The sequence below is a fragment of the Mya arenaria genome, chromosome 7 (genome assembly GCF_026914265.1).
Source record: "Mya arenaria isolate MELC-2E11 chromosome 7, ASM2691426v1".
Classification (NCBI taxonomy): Eukaryota; Metazoa; Mollusca; class Bivalvia; order Myida; family Myidae; genus Mya; species Mya arenaria.
This window is the reverse complement of record NC_069128.1, coordinates 58,316,395-58,329,205: the sequence shown is the minus strand read 5'-3', so window position 1 is coordinate 58,329,205 and position 12,811 is coordinate 58,316,395.

Below are 12,811 nucleotides of genomic sequence, written 5' to 3'. Positions count from 1 at the left end.
ATTTGTCCACATGGACATGGCTTTCTAAATATTCTGTAAATCAATCATGAATCTTGTATCATATATTCGTAAGCAATACGTTCTGAAAATCAATATGTTTCATACATGTTCAAGTAGCCCAAGGCGGTTGTAAAAGTTGCTATTTCTACATGACAGAAAGAAATCTGTCGCCGGCTTGGCTCTATGTAAGTCAATTTGGTTCAGCTTGAATATGGTTTGGAAGCATTTGCAAGGGAGGCTAAGGCCAAATATTTACAATAACTTGTGTTCGTAGAGTTGCTCATTTCTAAAGATTAGGAATATAAGGTGTTTCTTATGACGGATGCCAGCTTATAGATTTACTTATCAAGTCATGGTCAACTTCGTAACTTTTCCCTTGCAAACAAATAGTAGAAGCTTAGGCTCCGAAATAATCCTAGCTTAAGCCAGCTTATATGGATTTTGGAATTCGCTTTTCCGACTCAACCTCATTTTTTATTAAGATCTGATGAATGAGACAAACACGTTTTAAGGATAAAAGGGTAACTCCATATAACCTGGGTATTATTGGTAAACGTTTTACGAGTGCAACTAATGTATTTGTAAAACATATGATCAAACTGATGTTTAGACTAAACTAGCTTTTTATGTTCAATGCGAATGAACCATTAACACAAGGGTGAATTCATTGTCATTCAATATGTCTTCAATACATCCGTTTAACGACTCAAACCATTTAATACATCCTCAATACATCATGTTAATTGGTAAACACTTAAAAATGGATCTGAGTACAAATTTAATATTGAGTTGCAATTTGATTATTATATTTAGTGTGATATGCATGCACAAAACGTTAGGCTATTAAACTTAACATACAAAGGCGCACAACATAGGTTGATGCCATTTTTATGTACATTTAGGTACAGATAAAAAATGTAATCGATATTTTGGGGATTTTTGAACTGGGGAATTTATGTCTATTAATTCAAAAACCACATTTATTGGTCATTTGCTTTTCTAAAAGTTTGTTTTTTTATTATATAAGTTAAATGAGTTGAACTTGAAAATGCGTTTGAATAAAGACAAAAAAGGCATCAACTTATATTGTGCGCCTTTAAAGGCCCGTTGATATGATCAAATATAAACAGTTACAGATCGAAATAGTTAAGGTCAGAATGTTAATTTTATATTTCATGTATCAAAAGAATACAAAGTTTAATGGAGAAGAACATGAATGTTTTCCGTAGACAGCAGGATTCGGACAAGGCTTGAACATGGAAACGTCACATTTTACCTCACTGCAGCTGAAAATATCACTTTAGGAGTATGATGTTTTCACACTATATTGTTATTAAAAAGAAATATGTTTTTGTGTCAGAATTGTCAGTACTACCCAATTAAACATGTCTTGAGACTTTGTGGTGATTGTCGCTATTTAAAGAAATATTTTTTTTCAATTTTGTAACCAGGAAATGAATTTAATCCATATATTAATTCATTTTTTTATTGAATGTCTTTCTTATTTGGAAAGATACCATCAAGAACCCACAAGCCATTGTTGATTAGGTAGTCTTGGGGCATTTTGACATAAAAATAAAGTTATATTGTTGATAGACTTTTCAGAAAAAACGAAGAAAGTTTTTTTGATCCAAAATCTGATAAAATATTATATCGTCAAATTTGGTGAACTCCTTACTACCCCAAACCATGTCACAAAGAATATATGTTTTACTCCCGAGAATGATCGTTCATTAAAACTAAATGAAATATGAAGTTTTGAAACGGTGTAATATTTGGCCTTCCCCTGCCACTTTTCCGCACTTTGGAAGGCCCCTTAAGGAAGTCAGTTTTTGCTAAGAATGTCTTAGGGTGCTGAGTAATTGATAGGCTGCTAAGAGAATCATAGGTTGCTAAGGAAGTCATTGATTTCCATCGATGTAAGTAGTTGCTACGAAGTAAGTGATTGCTAAGGAAGTCTTTGGCTATTAAGGGAGTCATTGCTTTTTAAAGGAAGTCATTAATTGCTATGGATGAAGGTAGTTGATAAAAGGAAAGTACTTTGAAGGAAGTATCTGGATGCTTAGGAAGTAGTGTTGCTATATAAGGCCTAAAAAAAAAATATGTCTGTTTCCTGTAACATGCTGAAAAAAAGATGGGTCGGTTTTTTTTTTAATGTCAGAATGATCCAATATTCAAGTTTATTTCAGGTGAATTATTTTAATAATAATTCAGTGTGATATATAGATTCAATCTTTCTGCCACTTATAAGCTAAAACTGCTAGCTTGACAGCCATCAAAACATAAAATACATCATCATTGAAATAAATCAAGACTAAGTGCATTTTTCACATCTATATATAGGTGAAGCTTGACAAAGAAACAGCATTGTTTATCAGTTATTTTTAGCCATGGTACATGTATTTCAGTTGTAGAATGCATCCTGTTGAAGGGCAAGCCATGGGTTCGACTCCCAGCGGTGGCAACATTATGTGCAATTTTGAGCATTGTCAGTATGTTCACCAGGGAAGCAGTTCATCTTTAGACTTTGCAAATATAACCCAGTGAAAGAGTGAATCAAAGAACATTTAGACAATTTATTTTTTGCAAATGTTTTAAACAAAACTTTCAAAATGCATACATTTTCTAATAATAAAACATGATATTATTGCACAGACTATTTTAAGATAGACTGTGTAATAATATCAAGTTGTATTACAATTAAATGTACATGACAACTATTATAAAATAAAATGCTGTTACAACAAGAACAGGCAAGAATCTCCACAAAACATAATTTTATATAAATCAATACTTCGATTGATAAATGACTAGAATCAATGACTAAACCATTTAACTCTTAGAGGCTGTCAGAATTGTACAGATCTTTGGGACCAGTGTAGACCCATAGTCTACGCCGTTCACTGCTTGGACACTTAAACCTTACCTGCTGACTCGACAGCGAGCAGTGTGAAATAACAGATTGGACTGGAATATGTTTAAATAGACTAGAATCAGTATCAAAAAAGCTTAGACTGACTAATAAAAAGTAATACCATTTTCTTTTTTAAACAGTAAAACAGCAAAACTAGTACACGTACAGTACCTTAAATAGTTTCCACAACTTATTTTTTTTAACAATTTTCAGTGTTTTAAAAAGATCTGCTGTATTAGATCCACTGTTCATTCTGTAAAATTCTCTAGCACGATAATCAATGTAACTTTCAATAGAATACCTTATTGTTTTTTTCCTTTTCTGGACTTGACTGGACTACGGGGGTTAAAACATTCCCAGAGTCAAAACTTGGTAAAATATGTTCTGACTCTGACGAACATATTATTTAGTTAATGCATCTTCGTTATGTAATCCAGTGCATCCTTGTCAAATTCCAATATGCACCAGCGATTGTTTAGTTGCAACGACATCTTTCTTACTTTAACTTTCACTTTCAGGTTTATCTTTTTTTCCGGAAGTAAACAAAAACATTTAAAGTTCCTATTGCCAGTATTGCAACATCGTATTTTTCATAAATGGCAAAACCATAACAGTTTTGTTATAGAACCACGGACCTATAAACCAGGTCCGTGATAGAACTAAACTATAACACTAACAACGATCTACGTAGTTCTCCTTTCACTTTCATTAAAATTGACAGGAAGTTAGCGTGCACCTGTTTTCCGTGCCTTTTAGACCATGTGGTATGAAAAATGTTTATTTTTCTGTTAACTCATTAAAAACTTATAAGAATATTTTTTAATTAACTGGAGATATAATAAAAAAACCTTAAAATAAATGAACAAAATATATCCTAGCATTGTTGTTTTTCAAAACCATTGCACTTAGCGAAAAAGCGGAAGGTATCCGTTAATTTGCATAATGGGCGGAGTTAATATTACGTCATTGAGTTTGAGTGCTGCTAACTGACAAGGTTACCGATCAGACTCCAGATCGATAATCACTTGTCACTTCGGGTGTAAATTGCTCTTGCGGGTTAAACAAACATTCAGATCATGCATTGAGGCTCCTTTCAGATGATACCGACTCTCACACTGAAATATCCCGTGTCAAAACTGATGCATATAACAAATGGATGATGCGTTGATTTCGGGTCATTTACGATTCCTGTGCGTCAAAACCCGGGAGCTCGGGTCAATTGAAAGCCCTGCAGTTTAATGTCACAGCCATTAAGGTTTTTGCCATTGTTTCAACTTGCCAAACCGGAAACGTTTGTAACTATGCAACGATTCGGACACTACCAAAATATTTAAATGATCGTTGTCATCATAGGCCAGAGATCGCTAAAAATCTGACTTTTCGAATTTTGGGGCATAAAAAAATTGCGGTCGGCGGTAAAAAATTACGGTCGGTCGGGTTACAGGAAACAGACTTTTTTATTTTTTAGGCCGAAGTCAATACTTGCTCAGGAATTCATTGGTTACTTAGGAAACCATTGGCTGCTTTAATGTAGGTAGTTGAGAATATTATCATTTGCAACTAAAAGTGGTTGGTTGCTATGTATGTAGGTAGCTGCTAAGGAAGTAAGTGGTTGCTCAGAAAGTCATTGTTGTTAAGTAAGTCAATAGTTGCTTAGGAAGTTAGTGGTTGCTAAAGAAGTCATTGGTTGCTTAGGAGGCCATTGGTTGCTAAAACGTAAAGGTGTTGCGGAGGAAGTCATTGGTTGCTTAGGAAATCATTGATTGTCAATAAGGCCGCTATTGCTGAAGAAGAAAGCGGTTGCTAAGGAGGTCATTGGTTGCCAAAGAAATCACCGAGTGCTTTTTAAGTAGGTCGTTGATAAGGAAGTCATTTATTGCTAAGGAAGTCACTGCTTGCTAAGAATGTCATTGGTTGCTTTGGATGTAGGTAGTTACTCCGCACTGAATGAGGCTACATATCAATATTAAAAGTATTGGACTTGTGTTTTAAAAGGGGAAAATTTCTAAGATTTAACTGTATAAGTATACGGAAAACCTGGGATTCCTGGGCCGGTAAACATAAAACATCTTAAGTCCTTTCTTAACATTAGTCATTTTCATTGTTAAGTATCTCACTGGCCATATTATATATTAACTTAATTTTATCTTAGATTCCCTATTTTCATTTGCATACCTTCATTTTAAAAACCCTTGCATTTTTCATTAAATTTGAATGTGAAAATTTTAAGAAATGGACAATAGTTAAGAAAAAAACTTAATATATGTTATGAATACCAGCCCAGTGGCCTGGTCAGCTGGGCATTATTTGAACAATATTTGGTAAGAACCACTAAATGAGGCTTCATACCAAATGTCAATGGTCTTGGGGATAATCTTACTATTAAGTATATGGGAAACTTGCTACCACAGGGGTATGGACTGTTTGGACCGCAGGAACATAATTTGAACAAACTTGGTAAAAGACAAAATCATGTGACTACCTACCAAATAGCGAGGGTCGGCACAAGACCACGCTCTCGCACAACATCATGCCTTCGTAAGTGACTATGCATTTATTTTTCAGATTTCACCGACCTGTCGACGGACGCTAGTATCCGACCACAAGGTCGTCTTGCCAATCAACTGCTGGTAGAAAAATCATGTGTATTATGCGATAATAGACCTACGGCTGCAAGCATAGTTGTGTAATAGGGGTTTGATCATGTGTACCAACCAGCTAATAATGCCCACAAATAGCTTGGTTAGGGGTTGTAAAATCGATTTCAAGACTAATTAAAGTTGTCATTCATCTACTTCCATTTAAGTATATACACCTTTGCAAAGAATGAGTGTAACGTGCTAGTTTGTTAGAAAACGAAGTGCAAAATGTGACATTGAAATAATGTCAAGGATGGCGAACTTGTTTCGACCATTTTGAGAGAGAAAACATCTTATTCCTACATTTAAAATTCCATGTTTGTTTTTGCCATGATTCATCCCGGCCGCTACAAAATAAGCTTGATTTAAGTTTGCGAAATTTGAGCGAGACGGACAAAAAACAGTTGTAGTTCGTCCTGAAACTAGGTCGTACCCGTTATTACCACTCAATTGCGCTTTGCACACTTATTTATCGGAATCTTATGTGGACGTGTATACATTTACGTCGTAAACCATAATATCTGCTTACTGTAAAGGTCTTATATAACGTGCATGATCTAATATAATCGCTTGTTGTCTTTTCATGGGTCTATTTGAAAATTATGTGACATGAACAATGTGGACCTTAACCCTTAAGTAAAAAAAATGCAAATTATTCCGATGAAAAGCATTCCTGCAGCCGCCATTTCAGAGCACCTGCTATAACATCGCCGAAGGTTGTATTTTGTTTTATTAAAGCTCTGTGTTCAATGGAACACTTTATTGATTAACACAGCAGGGTATGTGTACACATACGATGCACCAGATACTGATCGGTACTTCAGGTTTACACTCGAATTTAGAAGATTTAAAAAATGCTGAATTCGGAAAAATGGTTCTATTTTAGTGCGGAGGGTTCTCAAAAAGAAACGCGTCCTGCTCGTTCAAATACGGTAATTTCCTGATTTAAACTGACATGTTTGTTTATAAGTAGAAAATATTCTACCATTTGATTGGCGAAGACTATCATGTGCTTATTTGCCACGTGACGTGAAATACCGAAATTCTTTGTCGTTTTACAAAACCACTGTGAAATGTCCTTTTGTGAAGAAAGTTATATTTACTAAAAAGTTAATATAATTTTCTTCACAATCGTTGTAAAATTAATAAAATTTAAACTTAGCTTATCAGTTGACGCGTGTCAAGGTTGGTACTGAATTTAGTACATATGGATTTTAGATAAATAATATTTTGACGATTAATTAGTGCTTTTGATTCCTTTGAAGACATAACACTGTCCTTTGACTAGTCGGTCTAGATTCTAACTAGCCTCTACATAAGCTTGACCGGCCTATCGATCAGCTAGTGAATGTCAGACGGTCAGCCGTTAATGTCAAATTCTGCTGCTGATGGTGGAGAAATAATTTAAATAATGATGTCTTGGTCCCAGCACTGACAACATCTATTTTGATTTGAATTAAGTAACAGTTTAGTATGAATGGCTTATATATAAAATCCATGGTTATTACATTACTTATTAAACATATGTGTTTATCATTTCCATTGATGCAGCGCTCATCGGGGCACACTGCTATGAAACAAATATACTGAATGCAGTAAATATGTACTTACCCTGTAAATAATACTAAATCAACGAATATTTAATCAAGATCAACCAAAATTTATGTACACAACATTTATCGGTTTTGAGAACTATTAAGCTTCGAACTGAAAAACTCTGAGATGAGTTATGCGGCGTTTTCAGTCAGCTCAAAATTAGTCATTACAAATGCATTCTCATTTATCAGAGGTTTGATCATGAAAAATTTCCTTTCAGGCCCGGAATGATACCTTTTGTGTTATCATTTTATACACTTATCAGCTGAAGATGTCATATGCTATTGGTAATAAGAAGGTGAACTTTACTTCCTAGTTTTAAATGAACAACAAAACCAAACACTTTTCTGTTGCAGGTCATTTACAAGATATCAACAGTCAGCCGACAGGGGGAACTGTGTGGGTCAGGTCTCAGGTCAAAAGGAGGCTGTACAAAACTACAGCTAATTGTATACCAATATGTATACTGCAACTGGAATAAAATGCAGTCCAAGATAGAGGTTTATGGCTTGTTTGCTGGATAAATATATATACAATTTATAAATTGAACTTGCAATCACAAATAATTTCTTATTTTCAGAGAATTCTGTCAGAATAATGCCTTTTAAAGAGGATTGCAGTATTGTGTAGCGAACTTATAGTTATGCATAATTTTTAATTGAAGTGTATCAAAAAGTACATGCTATACTCGAGTATTATTGTCTGTGCTTACTTCTGACAAAAAAACATTTGCTAGGTCGCACCATGCATTCATTGAAGATGCAATTACTGCCAATATGATGAGCCAACCACGAACAAACCACACCAACTTATGATCAAAGATGTCAAGAAAGCGGAGTGGACACAGAAAGAAGGAGATGACAACAGACTGTTGTAGTGCTATCGACTCTGGTAAACGCATGTTTAAGGAATTCTACAAGAAATAGTCGGGTCTCACACGTCACTTGGTCAAATGTTATGCTTGTTCATTCAAATTGGTCATTGAAGAAGACAGAAACAAACAGTAAGAATACAACGGCTGACAGCTGCCAAACATCACGACAGTCTCTTTCTGTTTATGGCCCAGCTCTTGAAAAGCACATCAGAAACATTCAAGTATGGAGATGGGAAGCGTGCAATGAAAAATGTGAAGTTTGAAGGTGTATTTGCTGGTGCTCTAGAACACACAAAGGACAGATTGTGGCTATTGCGTATGTTGGCATATGTAGTGTGTCCTGACGAGCATATGAATAAATGAGTGTTTCATGCAATATAATGGGATGTGTAACGATCAATATTTCAAATGATAATTTAGTTGAAATAATGGTGAAGACAGTAAAGAACAAGCTAAAAACTCAAAGTGCAAATGTGACATTTCACTCGGCACAGCCTGCTTGTAAAGATGACAGACAACTTGTTTAAACAAAGTAGTGGGGTGAAACATGATGCAAAACATGTTAAAGCAAGGAAAGATACTGGTGTAAAAGAAATGATTGGTCAGCTGTTGGATTTAAATGACAATTATAGAGATATTAATTTTGGACTCACTTTTGTGCGTCAACAGGAGAGAGCTTCTGTTGAGATGAAGTAATTACTCACTATGCGTATGTCACTATTATTCTGTCTATGGCACAAATGTAACCTACTTGTACGTAATAAAGTGCAATGTTTGAAACTCTTGACAACACATGTTGAAAAATGTTTTCTGATTATAATGATTTCATTTTGACAAGAATTTCAAGCTGATTGTTGGGTTTTGAATCACCTTCAATGAAAGCTTTGTTATTTCCTCATTAATAGTTGCAACTTTAATTGCACTTTATTTTTTCTAGGTTTGTATTTGTATCTATGACCAGATCTACCTCAAGTATTTTGTTGTGTTTAGCAGATTTTATTATGTTTATAATTAATGTTGATCATGGAAAGTTATTTATCAGTATTATCTTTATTAAAATTTATTAAAACATCGGGCATCAAATTTCCTAACCTCCTCCCACCCTCTGCCCACACAAACATTCATGCCCGTATTGCCAGCATATAATAATTACGTTATGAGAGTCAGAGTGTCTGGTTTCATGCCAAGTCGGTTGTGCCATCATAGTTACTGATGACGTCATAAATTAATGTCAGCATGGTTACATACCACTGAAATGCCATATATACACCACTCTGTATCGAGCAGGCTATCAGAATGTTCTTCACCTTCCGTCCATTGCAATTTTATGACCACTTTATACCTCTTAATCTCTTGGTTGGTTTGAAATGAATCTGGAGTAAATGTTCATCTAATGGAGAGTATGAACCCATGAGTTAGCTAGTTGATTCATGGTACGCTCCATATCTACTTAACCACTTACTGGAAGTAACTTTTAAATGGTTATTTTTCGGACTAGCACACTATTAAATTGTATTGTTTCATCGAAATATTTGTTGATTGTGGTCGACATTAAAATTAATTTTTGAGAAAAAGTCAGCTTATTTCATCATTTGTTAGTGTATAGGTTTTCTTATGCATGTATTATCTGCTTGGGTTGTTCATTATGTTTTGGGTCACTCGTTAATTGTCTGTTTGCCTTAGTCTTGTGTCTTTGAAATTTGGTCTTCGTTAAATATTTGGGTACTTGTCTTTTTAGTATAGCCGTATATCAATACTAGAACTTCATAATTACGTTATTTTACCGGTTCAAACAATTTAAACTGATTGCATCAGTGCATTGTAATGTGAAAGTGCAATAGTGACACAAAATCTCTACTTTCAATACTTTTAATTTTATAGAAAAGAGTATTATTTTATTAATAGTACAACTTTTTAAGGTTGAGTAGAAATTTATTCAAACGAGTACGAACCGCTCATATTCACCTTGCTGTTTTACCCTGTGTTTGCTCAGGTGTGTTCTTAATGGGCGCAGCCTGTTCCACGTGTCGTTATGAATTAAAACGTCTATTCAATTCACGATGCACCGTACGAACATATACTTCTTTTTCTGTTTTGACAAAAGGTGCATCAAAATAATGACAAGTTGTGTTTGTATTTAATTTGTCATTGCATTTGCCACTCAAACCCCGGGAGACTGTTTGCAAGGCAAGTGGATCGAGGAACAGGGATTAAAAACGAAAATAATCCTTTCACTTTCTTTGCAAAGAAAATAACATTGAAAGCATGAGAATGTAAATATTCAAACATTTCATTTTCAAAACGCATAGAGTGCAGTGTTTAACATTCGTCTGTTTTTGTTAATTTCAGAGCCGCCAGGGTCTACTTTGTATTTATTTATGATTGATACCATATGGATAAAAATACTCAAATTGCAATGTGTCATCAAGTGTCAGTTTGTTTGCAATTAGAATTTGCAATTCACATAACATTATGTCTTTATAAGGTAATGTTGTCATGCTGCCATAGAAACCCTAGCATTCTGCTGTATAAATTGACAGGTCGGGGCTGTGGTTCCTTACCGGCTGATTGAAAAACGCTCCACACACAATCTGCGATTCGCTTTGCCACGATGTTTCGGAAAATTGTTTTCTGTGCTTTGGTGATCTGCGGCGTTCAGAAATCTGGTATGTTAAAAGATTCATTACTATTATCTTACTCAAAATAACTAACATTAGCATAAATAAATAAATGCACATTAGGATGTTTAAACGCCGTCGACTTATTGATATCTGAAAGTCTTTGTTACGAATAAATCATTGATGAATTACATCTACTTTAATGAAAGAGTGACTTTGTTCAAAAATCGGGTTGAACACAAACAAAAACAATCATATAATATATGAAATTGACATGCTATTGCCAGCATATAGCATAAGCTTTGTTTTTATAAACAACTTAAATGTATTTCAATCGCGTGTGTTTTAATAAGCATCTTTTTCAAATGTCATTTTACACGAAGCGATACGGTCAAAATTTATCTTTTTTAGATTCAATGCAAACCTTTGATACCGTAGACCATCAGCGAAATTAACTTAAATTTATTTAATAAAATAATTAAATTTGGTAAACTCTGAAATACTCCGATACTATTAGGAATGTGTTAAGAGAATGGTACATTATGCATTGTTTATTTTTAATAATGCATTAATTTAGAAAACAAACATTCTGAAAACGCATATTTACTGTCATGACGTTACATTTGAACTAAAGAGAACAGTTACATATCCTAAAATACGGAATAACGCGCCAGTATGTGCAAAGTTACGCTGAAAGTTTTCAAAACATCATGGCGGCAGCGAGGCTACCGTGGATATCCGGCGTGATTCTTTGGGTTCTTAATTAGCTGTAGAGCGCATCGGGAGTGCGAATTAAAAGATTCCGATGTGAGAAGATTTCTAACAGACCGTAAGCAAACATACACGTTAAAGACAAAATTGCACCGGTCAAGTACGGCCCCAACATAATTCGGGCGGATGCCGTATGGTTTTGGAACGAACTGAGTTCCAGGCTCTTCAAATCGTTCTAGTATTCTACAATTTGTGCGAGTCCCTCACGAACCCCGCACGATGTTTAAAAATCGTACGTGTATCTGATGGCTCCCGCCCGTCTCCCGTCCTAGTACCATGCAGCGTCCGCATGAAATCCTGCGCACCATTTTATCTTACTTACAGGCTCCTCGCGATTGGATTTACCAAAAAAATGATAGGGCACAACGCGGGTCCCGCTTCACACGGTTGCCGAAGACCCCTGACATACCTAACCCACTTTGGGTAGAATAACAATCCATACGGATAGTTGATTGTAGCATTAGTCAATCTTTATTCCATGTAAAGAATAATTTTACCTTAATAATAAAACATGCATAAATTCGAATATTAAATTCATATATGTGTTGTTGTGAATAATTTGACCTGATTTACACTATGAGAATATAAATAAAACAACAACAACTGAAAAGCGACGACAACACAGACTATCATTATTAACGTTCAGGAACTTCGGTTTTATCGCACAAAGGATATTTGATTGATATTAAACATAAACTACCGAAATAACAACATTAAATACATAATAATTTGTTAAAAAATTGTAGAATAAGAAAGGAATTTTGGAACTGAAATGGAAACAAGATCGAAATGTTCTGGAGGGTGCGTACACTTGTACTCATGTTTTTAATTAAAAATTAACCAAAACAATACTTTTAAATATTAATCTGACGTAAATACAAGATCTTATTTGCTTCCGGGAAGCAGAGCACTCCTTGAAAACATGATTAAACCAGATTGATAAAATGCAAGGCATATACATATATTGTTACTGAAATACATTTCAATATTGAAATAAACTGTACATGATATAAAATTACAAGATAATTTAAGGCAATCTAAGTGATCTGGAAAATGACCGCACCCATTGGAAAATTAACGAAACACAGTATCGTCGCAGAGTGAAAGCGGAATCAATTTTAATGTTTCTTACTTATTTTGAACAAACTAAAATCACAAAAACAAATCACACGTATATGCTGTGTGGTTTCGCATTGCGTTCGTTTAAACCAAACGGTTTAACATACATCAACACTGTTTTGGTGGAAACATATAAGAGTGACAGAAGTTGTATTTTATGAACAATCAAATAACTTTAAAGCTCAAGCAAAACTTACATAAAATGAGTTAATTAGTTCGTGTTCATTGTACGGCAAGTGAAATAATTGATAAAGTGATAATTTTTCGATTGCTTAACAGA